Source organism: Chiloscyllium plagiosum, unplaced genomic scaffold (assembly GCF_037043375.1).
Source record: "Chiloscyllium plagiosum isolate Xiang-an unplaced genomic scaffold, Cpla_swu_hap1 HiC_scaffold_11, whole genome shotgun sequence".
NCBI lineage: Eukaryota > Metazoa > Chordata > Chondrichthyes > Orectolobiformes > Hemiscylliidae > Chiloscyllium > Chiloscyllium plagiosum.
Genome location: NW_028270149.1, coordinates 41,068,552 through 41,088,241, shown reverse-complemented (window position 1 = coordinate 41,088,241; position 19,690 = coordinate 41,068,552). Strand labels below are relative to the sequence as shown.

The following is a 19,690-nucleotide window of genomic DNA, read 5'->3' as shown; positions in this document are numbered from 1 at the left end:
GTCCAGTGAATACACAGTGCTATCTAGCTGTCTTTAATTCCTACTTACTGAACATGTCAACGTAGCACAGTAGTCATGGCCCTACATATGGATGCAGAAGGTTCAAGGTTCACCTACTCCAGAGTTGTGTCATAACATGTCCAAACAGGTTGATGAAAATATTATTGCCTCACACATGGGCATCCCAGCTAGCTAACTTATTTTGATTTCTATTACATTTTGATACTTTTTATATTGTCAATTGTAGTTTTTACATTAGCTTTGCACTTTTATTTACATTCTCATTAAAACATATTTCAAATTCTTAAATGAGTGCAGCAATTGGTGTTGCTGTAGTCATCCTCAGCAGCACAAATTCTCATCCTTACAGACATTTATATTTCGTTCAGTAGACCCCAGGAAAGAACAGAGAACCTGTCTGGGTGAAACTTGATATAGCACCTCAGTTAGTAACATTTACTGCACACAGACTGGCATCAAATTGTCAGTGATCAGTTTTACTAGTGGCAGGACCCATGTGACTGGCACACTGACCCATGTTACTAGTGGCAAAACTGGTTTTATCAGCTGGTCGCAAATCTCATGATGCACTGGTCTTTTACTGATCCAGAAGTATTGATTTTTGTTCCCTCTGGAGCATGAGGAAAGGAGCTAGGAGAGAGCTTCTGTGGTTGGACTAGGGGAGGCTGAAGACGTGGGTGCGGCAGTTAGTCAAGCTCTCACTGACAGTTTCTTGGGTCATCTTTCATGAGGACAGGATGACCAATAGAAATGGAACAGAGTATTGTCAGGCCAGCAGTAATACCAAGCTCCGGTGAGGTTGGTGGCCTTCTCAAGAATACAGTAATATGAAATTAACATAAACGCATGTATCTAAGGGCTTGACCGGGCATGAGATTAACCTTTGAGGGAGCATAATGTGGAGCTTCATGAGCTAAGGCATCTATTAACTAAGACTATGTACTTTTATTCATTGGCCTCACAACTTCTGCTTACAGCGGAAGTAGCACATTTCCCAAAATTTCCTCCTGCACATGATCAGCCTCAGAAGACAACAGAAACAACAGTAAGCAGGAGTAACAGTAGGGGCCATTATCAGAAAAGGGAAAAACAATAGGACAAGAGTCACTTGTGGCAGATTATAGCAGGAAGCAGAAAGTAGCTGTCAATGTGTCTTTTTCAGGTTGGCAAGTTGCAATGAATGGTGTGCCACAGGGATTGGCATTGACCCTCATCTGTTTATAATTTATAAAAAGGGAGTCCTCACTTAACATGGTTTCAATTAACATAGTTTCACCAAGTATGGTTTTTACTTTACTGTTCATCATCCCAATAACATGTGTGCCTGATTTGTGAATAAAATAGTTCTTAGCCGACTCTCAGCATTCCAGGGGAATAAATATCTGCCAAAGCTCAGCATTCATGGGCAAGTTCCTGTTTGCTCATATCCTTCTAGCTGTTGTTTGCTGGAGTGACATCTGTCTGTCATGGCTCTTAAACACTCTAACTGTGAAAACAAACATAAATGGCAAGAGAAGCAGGAAACCAATCCCACTGGGTGGCAACTTAGATGTGCTTTTTTAGGTTTGAGAGTGAAATGTGGACATCCAAGGAGCTTGGGACTCTCTGATTTGACTTTGTGAACAATTTGATGTCATGCTGATAAAATTAAAATGAGTAGCAAAAGTACAGCTCCATTAAGTGCAAGTTGACTACTTCATGCACGTGCTGGGGTATTGGAGGATCTGGGAAAACTTTTATCATCCTGGATTAAGCATCAAAATAAAAAAAATATTGTTTGTTTTGAATATGATATTGGTGAAAGCTAGAAGCCTATATGAAGACTTCAAAAAGAATCAAATGATTCTGATGTGAAACCTTTCCATGCCAGTCTTGGGTGGTTGAAGAGATCCATGCTGCATAATATTTTGATGATTGGTGCAGCAGCCAAGCTGATGCTAGAGCTGCAGAAGCATTTCCTTGGTTACTGCAAGAAGGGATTAAAGAAGGTCTAAACTGGTGTTTAACATGGATGTGACAGAATTGCATTGGAAAAGAATACCTTCTAGGACTTATATTGCTGCTGAGTAGAATTAAGGTGTCTAAAAATCACTGCACCTTGCTGTTGCTACAGGAGACTACAAATTCAAGCCAGTGATGGTGTACCACTCAGGAAACCAAAGATTTTGAAGAGTTATTTGAATGGCCGTCTTCCTGTCAAACAAAGCTTTGTCGTATTTGCCTGGATGACAACAATGACTACATTGATTGGTTCAAAGATATTCATTCTGAACAGATAGTTTATTGCTCTCAACAGAATTTGGACTTCAAAATATTTTCTCTACTGAAAATTAAAATCCTGCTCCTGCCTCCTAACACCATTTTCCTCACTTAGTCAATGGACTAAGGAATGATAATGACTAATCCTCAAGGCTGACTATTTGCAGAAGACATTTACCAAGCTAATCCAGGAAACTGATGGTAATGGTGTTCCCTCTACCAAGGAAATTTGACATATGCAGATAATTATATTATTATTATTTGGGTTCTAATGTGGACAGAGACATGCATAGCTTTAACTTTGATTTGTATTTCTATTAAGAACAGGGTTAAATACTTATGGTTTTATTTTTATCTTCTGTGAGCGATACAAGGTTCTCTGTAAATTTGTTCACATGCATTTAAATGAATCTTTTAAAAATTATTGTGCTAATAGTTCAATGCCATAGAAACAAGTTAAGAAGAGATTGAAAAACCTGGCTACTGCTAAGCAACGAGGTATCATAACTCAGGGAGATAGAAACTGAAATACGTTCTTTTAGAAAAACAGAACCTGCAAGAAGGTCAAGGAATATATAGGTTTATTTTGTTTCAGAGAGTGAAGCAGATCATTGAGAGAGAAAAGGCCTGTAGTATCAGCCATGCAGCTTAGCAGTCACTTAAAACTGTCAGTGCAGAAGAAAAAATCCTGAGTAGCTTAATGTTAGAAAGAAAAAAACTCCAGAAAGAGAAGGTTGTTGAAAAGGAGTTTAAATCACCCATGCTAAGAAATAATTGAGTTGTGCCACCAGTTAGTTTAAAGGGCTCAGGAAGAGGCATTAACCAAAGAGTTTACATTGAATGAATTCAAAAGTTTTCCAAAAAGAAACCAATTGCAGTCATGCTAATTGGTTTGGGAATTTTAAAGCGAAACATTTCCTAAATTTGAGTTGTGGTGATGGTAAAAGAGTTGAATCTTTATTTTTGATATTTGTAATAAGACAGCTTCAAATACTTTTTATATAGTATAATATAATTCATGTTATTTTCCTCTTCTGTAATAAACTTTTTAAGTTATTGTATTAAATGTATATTGGCAACCTCCTGTGAATATGTTCAGTTACTGACTGCATGGTAAACAACTTGCAAAAACCAAAATTTTGGTGTAGCATGCCAAGTTACACGTTGTGATTTGACTCACCCAATACAACTATATGCTGGGATCAAAACATATTCAAACCTTAGATACAGGCTTTTGGTCTCAGGAAGTGAAGAGTTTTACGGAGTGGACAGGACTGTGAATTTAGGCCAATGATTGGCCGTTCTGAATAGTAGGGTAGGTCTGAAGGGTTACTCCTGTTCCATATGTTCATGTTTTAATACCTTTATGAATTTTCACCCATAATTGCTTACAGCAATATTGGAAATTAATATATGACTTGTGGATATATAGGAAAGTGCCAGATAACTGATATGATACTAATTTTTGTATGCCAACATTAGAATGATATGTTTGGTAGTACATATTTCAGTATTACTGAAAGGAAGTCAAATTTTTGTTGAAGCTTTTTATCTTATAGTCATCATGACAATTTGCAAGGGTAACAATTCAAGGGGAAAATCAACATTTATACTGCATGAAAAGAGAGTATTGAATGATTGACCAATGGACTGTGAATTGTAGAGGCATTGCCATGGAGAATGCAGCCATTAATGATGATTAACCATTAAATACCATGCTTTGTTTAAATTTTAAACCAGACAGGTTGACTCCAATTCATCAGGACCTTTCTCCGAAGAATGAAGCAGTCAATAGCTATCCCTTATTTTGTTGAGTTGAAACAGACACGATGTGGGCACATTTTCTTTCTGTCTACAAAGAACAGGCCCTGTGTATTTGCATCCAGTCCATGCAAATGTACCATTCTGTGAGCCAAACTGACAATTCTGAATTCTTTGCACATTAAAGATTATCCAGAAAATGTTGTCCAATTGCAGAATTACATCTAATATTGGACACTGTATTGTAAGTTCTGCAAGTATGGATGCAGTCAGTACCATGGTTGTTGCAAACAGTCAGAGGCTTACGCTGTTTGATATGATCTGTCAGTCGTTGTGATGCGCTACCTGGAATACACACTTGGAATCACACTGGCATTGGAACTTGTACGTCATATTATCATTTATGGGATATATCAGTATCTTATTGGTGGTGAGCAGTATTCATGTTACTTCTGCATAGTTACAACATAAAACAGCTAGCTTCACCTGTTCCTCAAATTTCAAGATACCTTACCTTTCCAGGTGAATTGGTGTTTCTTCAGCCATACTATGAATCTTTAAAACAATAGTTTGTAGAAGTTGCATATTAAACAGTTTTTTTTTCAGATTATACTTTTTAAATAAATATTTTTATTGTGAAGAAGATTTTGAATTTTTTACAAAAATATAAAATTACTACAAAATAATAGAACAATCTTGCAATATAACAACAATAACCAGAAGCAAACTACTACTCTACTCCACAAACGACTTAGCAGAAAAAAATTCTTCATGAACTACAATTCAATAAATAACTAAATCAAAACAAAAAAAAATAAATTAAACTGAGCTGAACCAAGGCAAATTAAATTAAATTATGTTAAGTTACAATACTCAGCACAATCGCACCAAAGCTCCCCATCACCGGGAGCATCAGTTAGCATATCGTATTTGTTCAGAATTCTTCCACCCAGGGACCCCCGGGCCGCCAGACACAGACCTCGTGGGTATACAAAGGACTTGACCAATATAGCTGATAAGTTCGCGTCTACATGGTTCAAAAAGGGCCGCCACGTCCTATAAAAAAGTTCCATTTATCTGGTGCACCATACTCGTAAGGAAGTCGGCGAGATGTGCTCCATAACTAACTTACCCCACTACGAGAGTCCCTGGTGATCTTCCAACACCCAACTCATCATGATGTTCTTCCTTACACAAAATGAAAGAATACTAAACAATTTCTTCCCATGCGCATCCAAAGAGGGGAGATTCGGCAAACCCAAGAGGAGGGAAACTGGATCTACCTTGACCTCAGTTCCCAAGACCCCTTTCCAAAACACTCACTACAGCGCTCCAATACTTACGAAGCTTGCGGCATGACCACAAACAATGAGTAAGAGTACCAACATCTATTTTACATTTGGGGCACACTGGGGACGCTCCTGTCTTGAATTTTGCAAGCCGCTCCAGTGCCAAATAAATCCCGTGGAGTACCTTCAACTGCATAGCCTGTGTCCTATTGCAAATTGAAATCCTCCTTACGTTATCCCAAAAATCCCTCTCCTCCTTTGGCGAGATCTCCACCCCCAAATCCTGAGCCTAAATTCCACATAGCCGCTCGATGTCCTTCGAGATACTACCTCCTAATAAATGATAGAGGGTGCTAACCGAGAGAGTGCCTGTGGAACAAAGCACTCTCTTCTCCATATCCGACTCATAGGGACTGACCATTAAAGTAGTCTTTTACTGTATAAAGTCCCTGATCTGAAAGTAATGAAAGAGGTCCCTCTGAGATAGGTCATATTTCTGGCTCAGCTGCTCAAAAGACATCATATGACCTCCCCATTAAGTAAGTCTCCCAAACAGGAAACTCCTCTGGACTCCCAAAACCTAAAGCTGGAATCCATAGATCCCGGCCGGAATCCTACCAATCCTTCTATGGGAGTAAAAGGGGAAGTTTTTTGTAAATTGCCCTCAATTTGTTGTATCATTCTCCATGCTTTAAGCCTGTTAAGGACAATCAGATTTCTGCAATGGTCCTTAACAGTCCTCATCTTGTCCATGAACAATGGATTAATGAGGGGACATTTTGCCTGGGAGGCCTCGATGTCCAACCAAATTGACCATGAGTCCTGGCAAGCCCAATCAGCCACATAGGATAGTATGGAACTTAGTTGGTGTTTCTTAAAGTCTGGAAAATCCACAGCCCCCATCCCCTGCGGGAGCTGCGATTTGGCAAGCTTAATAAGAGGCCGCCTTTGACACCAGATAAAAGAGCTAAGCCAACTGTAAAGCCTCCATAGCACCTGCCCTGGCAGCATCAAAAGGAGCATTCACATGGGATATAATAAACGAGGAAGAACATTCATTTTAACGAGAGCTATTCTACCCATCCAGGATATCAGAAGATCCTCCCAGCATAGAAGGTCCTGCCTTATCTTCTTTAGCAACTGCACGAACCTAGCTTTATATAATTGATCAAAGGCCAGGGTGATGAAAATGCCTAAAAACAAGAAACTTCCCTGTGACCATCTGAAAGGGAATCGGATTCCATCCCCAAGATTGGGTAGACTAATAAGACCCCTGACCCTAAAATTGATTTTATACCCCGAAAAAGAGCCAAATAAATTAATCACCTGTATTAAACAGGGCACAGATATCGTCGGGTTAGTCAGAAAGAGAAGAATGTCATCCTGATCCTACCTCCGGGGCACTTATATTGAGGTCCTTCCAGATGGCCGCTGCCAATGGCTCAATCACTAATGTTATTGTGACAGTGAAAGGGAGCATCCTTGTTGGCTGCCTCTGCCAATACAAAATTGTCAGACCTTATACCATTAGTGAGAACTGTTGCTTCAGGGTCACTATATAACACTGCCACCCACCTGGCAAAGACCCCTCCAACGCCAAACCATTCTAGGACATAAAAGAGGTACGGCCACTCCACCCGATCAAATGCTTTCTCTGCATCCAGGGAGACTACCAAGCCTGGAATTGACCCTTGTCTGCACACCTGAACCATATTTAGCATTCTCCTAATATTGTTAAAGGACCTGCAACCCCTAATAAAATCTGTCTGGTCCTCTTTCACAATGAAGGGCAAGACCTTCCCTCGCCTCAATGCCAGCATTTTCGACAAAATTTTAAAGTCCAGGTTTAATAACAATATGGGCCTTTACAAAGTGCAATCCTCTGGGGCTTTCCTTCTCTTGAGAATAAGAGAAATATTTGCTTCTCTTACAGAGGATGGGAGGCAGTCCTGACTGTACGAATAATTGTACATATCCAACATTGGCCCGGCCAGCATGTCTATGAACTCCTATAATACTCACTCTAAAATTCATCTGGGCCAGGCACTTTACCACGCTGGAGCTGCCTCACTGCCTCCTGTTTCACTTGGATTATCAGAGGAGCATTCAAAAGAGATGCCTGCTCTGAAGTCACACCTGGGAACAAGGTCTTAAAAAAGGACTCCATCTTTGCCAATCTGTCCTCACAGCCCTCCGACCGGTACAACCCAGAGTAGGACTTCCTGACTGCTGCATTAATCTTTTTGGAATCATAGGTGATAGTACCAGCACACTCTCTAATGGATGTGATAGATTGGGGGGGCACTTTTTTCTGGCCAAGTACGCCAAATACCTACCTGGTTTATCACCATATTCGAATAATCTCTCTTTTGCAAAGGAAATCTCCCTCTTTGCTGCCTGGGTGAGCGCAGCATTCAAAGCAGCATGGAGGGCTGTAATCCGCCACAACTTAGTTACAGACGGACTGTCAAAATTTGCTGTCTCGGCTGCCTTCAGCCAAGCCTCGAGCATATGCTGCTGCTCTCCCTTCTGCCGCTTCCGAGTCGCTAAGTAAGAAAGAATCAAACCTCTTGCATAGGCCTTGGCAGTCTCCCAGAGCACTGACGGATTACTGGCGCATTATACATTTTTAAAAAAAGATAAATTCCTAGACTTGGAGACATTGAGATACAATAGGTTTTTGGCAAATGTAAATACGATCAATTGGCCTTGATGGTTTCCTTGAATGTTTAAAAGCATTAACTGTGTGAAACCTTAAGACGTGTAACACCACAAGAGCCAGCTACCTATAGACTTACCACATACCTTTTTTGGAATATTATTCAGGAATTGTCAACATTGCTTGTGTAAGGTGACCATCTTTACTCCTTGTTGAATATATAGAAACCCGAAACTGAATTTATAAGCACAATTACATCACAAACAGCCTGAAGTTTGACAAACACAGCCATCCGAGACCTGGAGTTGACTGGCTGGCTAACCCACATTCCAGACAAGCTTGGAAAGAGAAATGTGGGAATGATTTAATCTGGCTTGTCCCATTTTCAAGCCTACCTGAAAAACTAACCTCTGGTTTATCAAACTTAGGAGTTATCACAGTGACTGAGACATCACTATTTTCAAAATCTTTAATTCTGTCAACATAATACCTTGACTAAGAATCATCAGACACTCACTGAAATAGAGACTAAATTAAATTTCATTTTTATTATTACTGTTTATTCTTATGTGTTTACTTTTCGTGAGTGAGAGCGCATGGGTGAGTCTCATAAGTAGGATGTCATTTTCTGGTTAACCTCCAGGAAAGTATGTGGGAAATAAACTAACCTTCTTCATTTTGAATACAAATGCTTGCTGCTGGCTTATTAAAATTGGCACGTTCACTGTGATGGTAAGAAAATACACACATTCACATTTAAATATATTCGACCATGGGCAACTGAAAGGAAGCACCTTAAAATTCCGTGTGACTTTGGAAACACTGAGTGAGAGAGACAAGAGCTTGTGTAGCAGTGACAAGAGCAACTGGACACACTTGTAGACACAAAGCAGTAACCTTGACTGTGAGCTGAAAAGCAATTCATATTTCCTGAAAGTTTAATTAACAACAGGATTTTGAAATTCCAGTGGTTTGAGGTTTGGATCCTATAGCTTGTTTTGGGGGGTGGGGCAGTGGAATGTATCATTCTATAAAGCAAGACAGATTAATGGAAAAATCTTATGTATTAAAGTGTTACATTGTTTCTTTGCTATTATGCTTTATAATAGCTGAATTTGGACATGCAAGCATAAAAATCTGAGCCATTTTCTGAACTAATGGTTACAGTGGAAATTTTAAGAAGAAAGGATTTATAATTATTTTTAAAAAAATCTTTAACTGGTAAGGCCATGATTTGTTGCCCAGCCCTAATTGCTGTTGAACTGAGTAACTGCTAGACCATTTCAGACAGCAATTAAGAATCATCCACACTGCTGTGCATCTGAAGTCACACGGCGGCACAGCGGTTAGCACTGCTGCCTCACAGCGCCGGAGACCTGGGTTCAATTCCCGCCTCAGGCGACTGACTGTGTGGAGTTTGCACATTCTCCCCGTGTCTGTGTGGGTTTCCTCCGGGTGCTCCGGTTTCCTCCCACAGTCCAAAGATGTGCAGGTCAGGTGAATTGGCAATGCTAAAGGGGTAAATGTAGGGGTATGGCTGGGTTGCGCTTCAGCGGGTCGGTGTGGACTTGTTGGGCCGAAGGGCCTGTTTCCACACTGTAATGCAATCTAAAGATGGCAGATTTCTTTCTGAGAGGACAGTAGTGAACCAGCTTTCACAACACTTAAAGATAGTTTCATGGTCATCAATACTGAGACTAGTTTCCAATTTCAGAATTGCACTGAACCAGTGCTCCAACTGTAGCTTCGGCTTCTAGATTATAAATCCTCTGACATTATCATTACAGCACTGTCTCCCCTAATTGTTGGTGGAAATGGTGATTCATGATACAGATTTTATCAAATATCATTTATATTGACTCAGCAGAAGCATTGCAAAAGGATTAATTGATGCAATCAATTAGCACACATTCTTTCCACTTCAGACAATTCAGACTCAAGTATTTAAATATATCCTAGACTGATTTAGTAAGAGTCTCTGCTCCAATTGCTTTATAAAAAAAATTATACGTTGACAGTATTCTGACAAATGAAAGCCAAAGAATAGCTGAGTGAGTGTATGGAACTATTATCCTGGTGCAGTAGTGTAAAGACTGGGGCTAAAAGTTGAATTTTTATAATGGAATAGGAAGGAGCTATGTCAGCGTGACTCACCTGGTCACATTTTTTCATTGGGTGGAATCTTACAGGGGCCTGAGTAACATGGGCCATTTCGGGTGAGGAGTTCAGAGACACCCATCTTGATGCTGAAAGAAACCTGCTGCATCTTTTCCGCATTTGTAGATCGGTGAGTTTGCCTCATTAATATTCAGTTTTGGTCTTACCAAGAGCCAAGCAAACTGGACATTGAGATCTCTCAATACAGCAACAGAACAGGTACCTGATAACTTCAATTTGTTGATGTCTGTGACTAGCCTCTAAGTTGCTCAGCTCATCTCAGGACATGATCCACTGGCATCAGCCACACATACCACCCCCTTTTGTCCACGGACATAGGCATCCGACCTTTGCCACTCCCTCATGACTATCATTGCATTGATTCACTTCACTGGCAGGCTGCTTAGGAAGCACAGACATGGATGGTAGGATGCACTAGCATCAAAAGACTGCTGCAAAGACATTTCACATGTAAGGATCCAGCTCACGGATTGGACCAGGCTACATCTCAGAGCTGCTGTTTGCTTTCTTAGCACTCGCTTCCATAGCACCTACCTGCAATCTAGCAACATCCCTGCCATGTTTTACGGTATCAACTAGCACAGTCACACCACCAGGCAGTTTGCACTGCTGGGAGGAGTTTTCAATCAAGGGGGCATACACCATGCTGTATGGGAGTCTGCTATGTCAATCTCAAACCCACACTATGTACCAGCAGCTTACACAGTAAACATACTGCATATGCAGCAAATAGGCAGCCAAGTCTCAGAGCTCACCCACCATTCAGAGGGTGCTGACACAAGTAAGTCAACAGCAGTCTCCCATTTCCATTTCTCTCCAGTCCAGGAAATTGGCCATGGTCAGGCTCTTGGTCAGTGTGTTATCTGTCAGTGGTCTATCTCTCTGCAGTCCAGAGAGTTGGTGACAGACAGCCCTGTGGTGTAAGGTTACTGTGATCAGGAAGATGGACAGCCATCAGTCAGGGCATTCTCATCGATGGCTGTCACTCAAAGGATGTGGGTTATGGTCAGTCCTTCAGGAACTAAAGAGAAATAGGGTGACAAGGAGGGGATAAGGATGTCTTCTACCTCAGAAAGGAGACTTGATAATCAATTCTTCGATTGGAGTCTGCAGGCTTAGGCAAAGGGCCTAACATTATGAAGTATTTATAAAGGGGAATACAGTAATGCATAGGAAGGGGGTCGTGGGGTGGTGATTCATCCGTGGTCAGGGGCATCCTGGCTTCAAGGAAGGTATGACCACACCTGGCAGTATTACCTTGTATACCATGGATGTGGGGAGAAGGTGGGCATGTGTAGGCTCATGTAGATGGTTGGGTGTGTCCTAGGGAGGTGCGAAGTCTGTGGGGGTCATAGGAGAGGCTCCAAAAAAAGGACCTAGGTGTTCATCACTGAACTAACATGTATGGGGGGAGGTCAAAGCCACTATCCATACCTTCTATCATGCCGAAATAACTCGTATGAAATGGGAAAAAAAATGTCTATGACCACACCCCACATGGCTAGGTTAAGTGGCGTGATCCGTAAAAGAGGAGGCTGCAGGCCCCACCCCAATGTGACAGCCTTTAAAGAGAAACAATATTGCACACAAACCCATCCACTATGCAGGACACAGAGCTGCAGGACTTTTAATCTCGGACAATCCTAATGCATTGGATCCCTGCTTGCCGTGCACCTCCCTGGTCCTGACATTGCTGGCCACCTCATTCACACTGACACTTTTTGGCACAGAGGCAAGGAAAAGAACAGAGATGCTGTAGGATGAGGGGCAATGATGTCAGCAGGCTCTCAACACAGATATCTATTCAAAGTAAATCCTGTATGGACATGAAATTAGGTATCATGCCATTACAGTTACATTCAGGACTACATGGGGAGTCAAATGAACAGATATGGAGCCAAGATAAGCAAATTTCTGCAAACGATACTTTATATACAGTGAAATGTCACCTGTGCAACCAAATTGTTCTCAACAGGCTTTCTTCTTTCTATCACTCCCATCAAGTCTCATCTAGTCCTTGGTACTGCAGCTTCAGTGGAGAGAGCTAGATCTGCAGTTGGCCTCCAGAGGTTTGGTCAGGCGACTGCAAGTACATTTTTATCTGGATGGCCCAGACAGGCTGCATATTTTGGAATAGAGATGAGGCAGTGAAGATAAATGATTACTGTATGTCTGTTTTCACTGAGAAAGATACTAGAACTAGAAATCCAAGTGGCTATGAAGAATGACAAAAGGAAATTAGCATTAGTAAGAAAATTTTAGTGGAGCAATTATTGGGGCTGAAAATTGATTTTAAAAATCATTGGATCTATTATTACACATGCCAGAGGGTTGAAGGGTATGGCTATAAAGGTGGGGATTAATTGGTGATTACATTCCAAAATTCCATAGATTCTATAAACTCTGTGGGTTACAAGGTATCAAATGTCACCCCAGTATTTAAGCAAGAAGCAAGGGGGAGAACTACAGACCTGCTACCTTATACCAGTAGCAGGGGAAATGCTATAATGTATTATGAAGGATGAGCTAATCTGATCGTTATCTGATTGATAACGATCTGATTGGGGATAGACAGCATGGATTTGTGAATGAGGAATTATGTTGGATGAGCTTATTGGAGTATTTTGAAGATGTTATTAAAAAAAGGAGAGCCAATGGATGTAGTATACATAGATTTTCAGAAGACTTTTGGAGATTTTCCTCCACAGGAGGTTGTTAGAAAAATTAAAGCACGTGGAACTGACCATTATGTATTGGCTTGGATTCATGGTGGCTAACACACAGAAAACAGACCATAGGAATAAACAGGCCATTCTCACATTGGCAGGTTGTGACTAGTGGCGAACCACAAAGAATTAGTACTTTGGCCCCAGCTGTTTACAATATATATCAATGATATGGAAATGGAGACCAAATGTGATATTTCCAAACTTGCGGGTGATGCAAGTCTCAGTGGAAATGTGTGTTGTGAGGAATGTATAAAGCAGCATAAGGAGGATTTAGACAGGCTTAATGAATGGACAAGAACATAGCAGATGGAATATAATATGGAAAAATGTGAGATCATCTACTTTGGTTGGAAAACAGATGCACAGAGTATTTCTTAAATGGTAAGAGATGGGAAAGTGAAATGTAGAAAAGGATCCAGGTGTCCTTGTTAGTAAGTCACTGAATTCTAACATGCAGGTGCAGCAGGCTATCAGGAATGTTACCCTATATTGCAAGAGGCTTTCAGTACAGATATCGTGAAGTCTTGCTCCAATTGTATAGGAGCTTGGTTAGACCACATCAGAAGTATTGTGTGCAATTTTAGTCTCTTTATCTCAAGAGAGATATTATTGCCCTCAAGGGAATGCAACAAAGGTTGATCAGACTTGTGACTGGATGATGAGACTTTGAAGCAAGACTGGGTAAACTAGGCCTATATTCTCTTGAGTTTTAAAAGTTAGAGGTACAATTTAAAAATAAGAGGCATGCCACTTAGGTCTGAGGAGAATTATTTTACTTAGAAGGCTATGAGCATTTGAAATTCTCTACCACATAAGCTCAGTCTTCGAATATGCTTAAGGTAGAGATTTGCTCAATTTCTGATTACCAATGGCATACAGGGTTATGATGATGAGGTGGATAAAAGACATTGAAGTGTTTGATCAAATAACAAGCTAAGAATTAATTTCCATATGTATCTGCCTGCCATTGTAAAATCTTTTCAAGTTCATCTGCTCATCTGTTGAGCTCACTCCTTGCTATTCTGTTTTGTTGCCTACCTGGCCACTTTCTGAGTGCCTCCCAGGTTTTTCCAAGAGACAAAGAGCGCACAAGAGATTTTTAAAAAGGCAATGAAAGTCTATGGCAAATAAAGGGGAGCAAAGTAAGTTGAGAAATGGAAAAATGAATATAAAAAGTTGAGAAGAGCAAAACATAATGAGAACTGATGTAGTAAACCAAAGAAAAGTAGAGAAATCGAAGTTCAAAAGTGATTAAAGGAGACTAGGCTTAAAGAGATTAGGAGAAACTGATTTGAAGGATAAATGACAGGAAAAGATGTAGAAAGATCAAAGATAAAAAAAAATTACAATCTTAGTGAAACAGCAGCATCATAATCTGATGGACCTGACAGGATTTGGGATGGAATCGAATTTTACCAGGGCCTTAACCTTTTCTGCTGGCATTCAAATTTCTGTGTGTGAAATATTTTCGGTTTTCATTTTGGCAACTGAATATTAGGAGGATCCCTGAAGGTAGCAGACATATGTTAGCACTTTCATTCCAATTCCAGGGCTTCCTCTTATATTGTATGTTATGTCAAAAGGAGAGATTTTGGAAACTCTGAACTAACAGTAGCCATTTCCTTGCTATACTGACTTGGGTGTATATCAAATATAATAATTATTATATAAAAATACAGAAACCTTTGTTCTACAGTTTGAGCATTCAACATTTTACTTGTGGGTCAATCTTGGCACTCCAATTTTTTTAAAATCATGTTTTGACACCAGTAGGAAAGTAGCTCGCAGGGTTTTGCTGGAGTGAAAGAATAGAAAACCTTAATTTTCTATTTTGATTTTAAAAATCTTACAATAGATACCGAAAACATTCGTAGGTTTGCTTATTTTCTGCAGTCTCTACTGTAAATACTGATTAAGAATCTGTTTGCATCTATCTGGCTTAAAGACTAAACAAAGGAGAGGTCGGTATTGAGAATTGGATCAGTGTTAACTGATTAACAAAAGAATAATGAAAATATTTCCCAATTTATGGAAAACCAGAGAAACTCATGTCGGAAATCTGATAAATTATAAAAATAACCAAATCCAGTGTTTCAGTTGTAACTACATAGAGTTACTTAAGTATTGTTGGAAGACAGTAGGTGCTGATAGATTAGACATAGGGAAAAAAATGGAAGTCAATCACAATATTAAAAGGAACCAAAGAAAAGAAAGGAGACGTACCATAATGTAACCCAGATGAATAAAAGACCCATATTTTTCCTGACTGTTCCATAACTTGAGATCCCTGTGTGAATAGAAAATTAGACAGTTTTCTGAGGGGCTTTTATCAAATGGAATGTGAATTACTAAATAGTTCCAATATATATACAACATGCCAAATAAAACTAAAATAGGAACATTTAATGACAGGAAATGAAAGGATGGGGTTACAATCCCCATAGAAATCAATACCTTTTAAAAATGGTATGAATTCCCCAGTGAACATTAGGTTTCTGAAGGACATTGTGAGAAACAAAGCTCACTCACTTCAATAATTTCAGTCCGAGACAAGATCTGAAGCAATCAGTATGTTTATTATACACTTGCAAGCGTGGTGCCTGAAGTAAGGCACACAGAGTTTAGCAAGTACATATCTTATATAGGATTCACTACTCCCAACCCGGTGCCCATTACTATTGTTTATCTCTTGCCTTATCCCGGGCTTGTGCATAACAAAGTACAAGTTTTACTCGGCCATTTCACCACATTCTGCTGTGGCCCATTGTTAGGTATATCCTCCTTCACTATTATCTACTTCCCCCACCTGTGACATTTCCTCCCTTTCCCCAACCATATTGATCCTTATGACCTTTTAATTGGGGTTTGTTTTTGTGTTTTTGCAAAAGTGGGAAACTGATGCCTATAACTACTGCTTGTACAAGCATATCTGGCTTAACCTACATCCTCACAGCACCTTATCTATTTGTCTGTAACATCTAGCATTGTTTGCAGGCACGTTTCATTCTTGTATGCACATTTTAGCTAATACAAAAACAATCATATATTTCCTCCATATAGTTTTCATTCTTGTTGACTCAGCTCTTGGTTGAAACAATTATACACTGGTGTGAGTGCATTTACATTGCATAAGTAACTATGATTGCAGAAGTAACACTACTTTACCTATATCCCACAATTTCCCCCTTTTTCTTTAATTACCATTTGTTATCTTCTGCATTTTTCTTTTGAACATCGCCCCCAAAACTCGCAAGCATCATTCCGGAGATTTCATCCATCTTGGTCTCACTCATCCCCTCATTATTTAATTGATAAAGTTCCTCTGCCTGATTCCCTTTTAGGGGCATCTGTTTCATTAAGGCTGTCTCAATCAGTCTTTGGGCGAGTCCTCGTATACAGGGTATGATACAACAGTCAATGGCTACCAATACCCCGACTACTACTATCAGGGAAGTAAGGATGGAAACCACCACCCCCTTCCATTTTCCAAATCATGATTGAAGCCATCCCGTGAGAGATGTGTCTACTCCTGAATTCTCAGCCAGTTCCTCTGCTAAGGTAGTCAATCCCCTTAAGGCCCGAGTAATTGAACCATCAGGCGCAGTGTTATTATGAATAAAGGTAGAACAGCTTCCTCCTAACATCACACACACACACCCTTTTTCCGCTAAAATCATGTCAAGGGCCATTCTGTTTTCCCATGCCATCCTACTTGTCGCATCAAGCTGTTCTGATATTCCTTTAACCGCACCTCTTGTATAATTTATAAATCGCTGTTGATTATAGAAAATGTAATTTATCCAATCTACATTTTTATTAATTGTTACTCACCAAAAGAGAGCTGACTCAAAGCCTGCTGCAATCTGGTTACGAGCCTTGAACTCATCAGGTATCTCCCTAGGGACTCCTACAGAATTGAGATAAATCCCTCATCGAAAGAAGTGTCTAACAGTGATCTCTTACTCGTTCTCTTTTTTCCTACTATCTTTTCCTTGTCAAATGCCAGGGTAAATGGAATTGCCAATTGTACAATTGCACATATCCCTCTCCAATCCGGAGGGAGGGTGGGTCTCAGTATTTTGCCTCCACAATACCACCACAAATCCGCTCGGGGAACCTTTAGTGCTGAGTAGTTCCCTCCCTTGTTCATTTCGGTGACATTCTTAATCTCTGTACATAATTTCAGCTCCCCCAAATCTCTAGGTTGATTTGTACCTCGTCTACACACACATGTGTGATTTCCGACTGCAGCTGAAAACGTAGGGGGGGCTTTTGAATCTTTCTTCTCCAAGGGAGTGAACATCAGAGATAGGGAGGTACAGTTCCTATCATTCCATGCAGTCTTATCCTGATACAGGGCTATCATACATTTCATGCCCTTCCTGTCTCGCTTCCACCTGAGCGGAAAGGAAACCACCTGGGCCATTGGCCTACCAGAGGCACATGCATAGCAATTGCTCTTGTTCAGGCTTTTTACAGTATACTTTACCCAACCAACCCAAGCATTTGCATCCCCATATCCAGTTTCTATTTCAGTGGTCTGTTTTAAGTCCTGTACCTCTACAATTTTTACTACTTTAAGGTCATCAGGTGGGGTGAAAGGTTGTACTTATTATCCAGTAGTTCTGCCCGTTTTCCCTGTTCTACGCTAATTCGAAAACAACAGCCTGAGAAATCATTCCCGTTTGCTTTCATTTCTATCCCAAATATTTCATTTAATTGTATCTTATAGGTGCCCCCCCTAGAATTGCTTCCTGCCATGTGGTTTTCTTTATCATTAAGTATATTGGGTTACACTTTTTATAGGGACAATTGAGAGCTGGATGGAAGGGGGCCCGGTGTACTGTGACAAGACCATTATCCCAAGTACCATCCCCAAGGCCATCCCCATAGGACTTAAGATGTATCTCTGAGCTGCGGTACTGTCTCTGATTATCTACATCCCCACAATTTACTAAGCTGCACGCATCAGCGTCTATTACTTGTGGATTATCAGACTCAGGAACCGTTAATAATACATATGAAAATGATATTTGACAAAATCCCAATACTAAGAGGGCTAGCATCATAACTCTAAGCATCCCCAGCATTGTAAAAGTCATGCTGAAGCACAAAAAGACTTAATATACAATCCTACAGAAATAATCCCGCGCTCGTGTCGCCACTGTATAATCAGTTACTCAAAGTCTCTTTAGCCTGAGTTTCAGCGGTTCTTGCATTGATTTGGCTGTCCAGACTTCTTCCTCAACTGGAGATTTCACTGGCCCTTTGATCCGAGTATAATGAGTCCAGCCTTTCTCCGCAGTCCTTCTTGCCATTTCGATAGTCAAAAGAGCCTGATATGGCCCTTCCCAGTCTGGCTGTAATTTAGTTTCTGTCCATGATTTTATTAGGACCCAATCTCCCGGCCGGATGGGATGAACAGTGAATTCAAGGGGTGGAGTCTGTGCCAATAAACCCTGTTTCCTGAGGAAAGACAAAGAGGAGGACAAGCCCAGTATATACTTCTTTAAGAACAAGTCTTTAGTTTCAAAATTGGCAATTCTCCATTCGTTCCCAGATAAGGTAATCCAAATAAGATTTCATAGGGGGATAGTCCCAAATCTTTTCTTTGGGCTGTTCGTACTCGCAAGAGAGCTATGGGTAAACATTTGGTACAAGGGAGTCTGATTTCTATTATCAATTTAGAGAGCTATCGTTTGAGTGTTTGGTTCATTCTCTGAACCCTTCCTGATGATGGCGGGTGCCATGGAGTATGGAACTCCCAGGAAATTCCCAACCCTTTCATTACCCCCGTAACACTTTAGAGGTAAAATGAGTTCCTTGTTCGGAATCTGTATGGTTCACTAGCCCATATCGGGGAATTATGTGCCCTAATATTGTTTTAGACACCCCACTCGCAGTGGCGGTAATTAGGGGGTATGCCTCAACCCAACCAGATAGATGATCTACTATGACCAGCATATATTTTAGTCTTCCTACTCTGGGTAGTTCAGTATAATCTATTTGTATACTCTGGAAGGGTCTCAATCCTGGGTCTCTTCCTCCCGGGGTCTGTTTCCTCAAGACTTTCTTATTTACCTTTCTGCATATTATACCTCCCTCACATATTTGTTTAGCAATTGTATATATTCCTGTACATCCATATTCCCTAAGAACTAAATCACACATTGCTTGTACTCCTCAATGGCTGCCTTGATGTAGGACAGCCATAATTTCTCGCATCATCATTTTGTTTAACATTTCCCTTCCCTCAGGTAACATCCAATGCCCGTCTGTTGTTTTTGCAGCCCCTAAATCTTGCAATTCTTTTTCCTCTCTTTCAGTAAATATAGGAGCTTCCCGAGGATCTGGGACAGTAGGTATTAGGGAATGAATCACCACTTCTTGTGGGTTCAGGGCTGCTTCCTTAGCCACTTCATTGGCTAGTCTATTCCCCCTAACTTCTGGTTCATTTCCTTTCTGATGACCATTTACATGCACTACCGCTATTTCTCGGGGGAGTAATAGGGACTCCAAGACCCGTTTAATCAACTCCTCATGTGCTAATTCCTTCCCCCAGCTATTGATCAGTCCTCTTTCCTGCCATATCTTTCCGAAAGTGTGCACAACACTAAATGCATTTTTGCAGTCAGTGTATACTGTTCCCTCTTTATTTTCTAACGCCCTAAGGGCTCTTTCCAATGCATAGAGTTCGCAGGTCTGAGCTGACCACCCATTTGGCAACCTTCCTGTCTCTACCACACTACCTTCCATCTCATCTATGACTGCATACCCATTATGTCTTTTCCCTT

General features: G+C 40.5%; 1 protein-coding gene across 5 annotated transcripts in view; it reads right to left on the bottom strand.

Moving 5' to 3' along the window:
• Window positions 1-19,690, bottom strand: part of LOC122557273 (serine protease 23-like) — a 270,056-nt gene that overhangs the window by 95,585 nt on the left and 154,781 nt on the right. Inside the window, exon 1 of one of the 5 annotated variants that reach the window (XM_043704795.2) lies at window positions 15,120-15,183. The exons of 3 other annotated variants lie outside the window; for them this stretch is intronic. The gene's annotated coding sequence lies outside the window, so the exon portion shown is untranslated. Of the gene's footprint in view, window positions 1-7,666; window positions 7,685-15,119; window positions 15,184-19,690 lie in introns of those variants that run through there. One more of the 5 variants, XM_087992001.1, reaches the window with a different exon arrangement.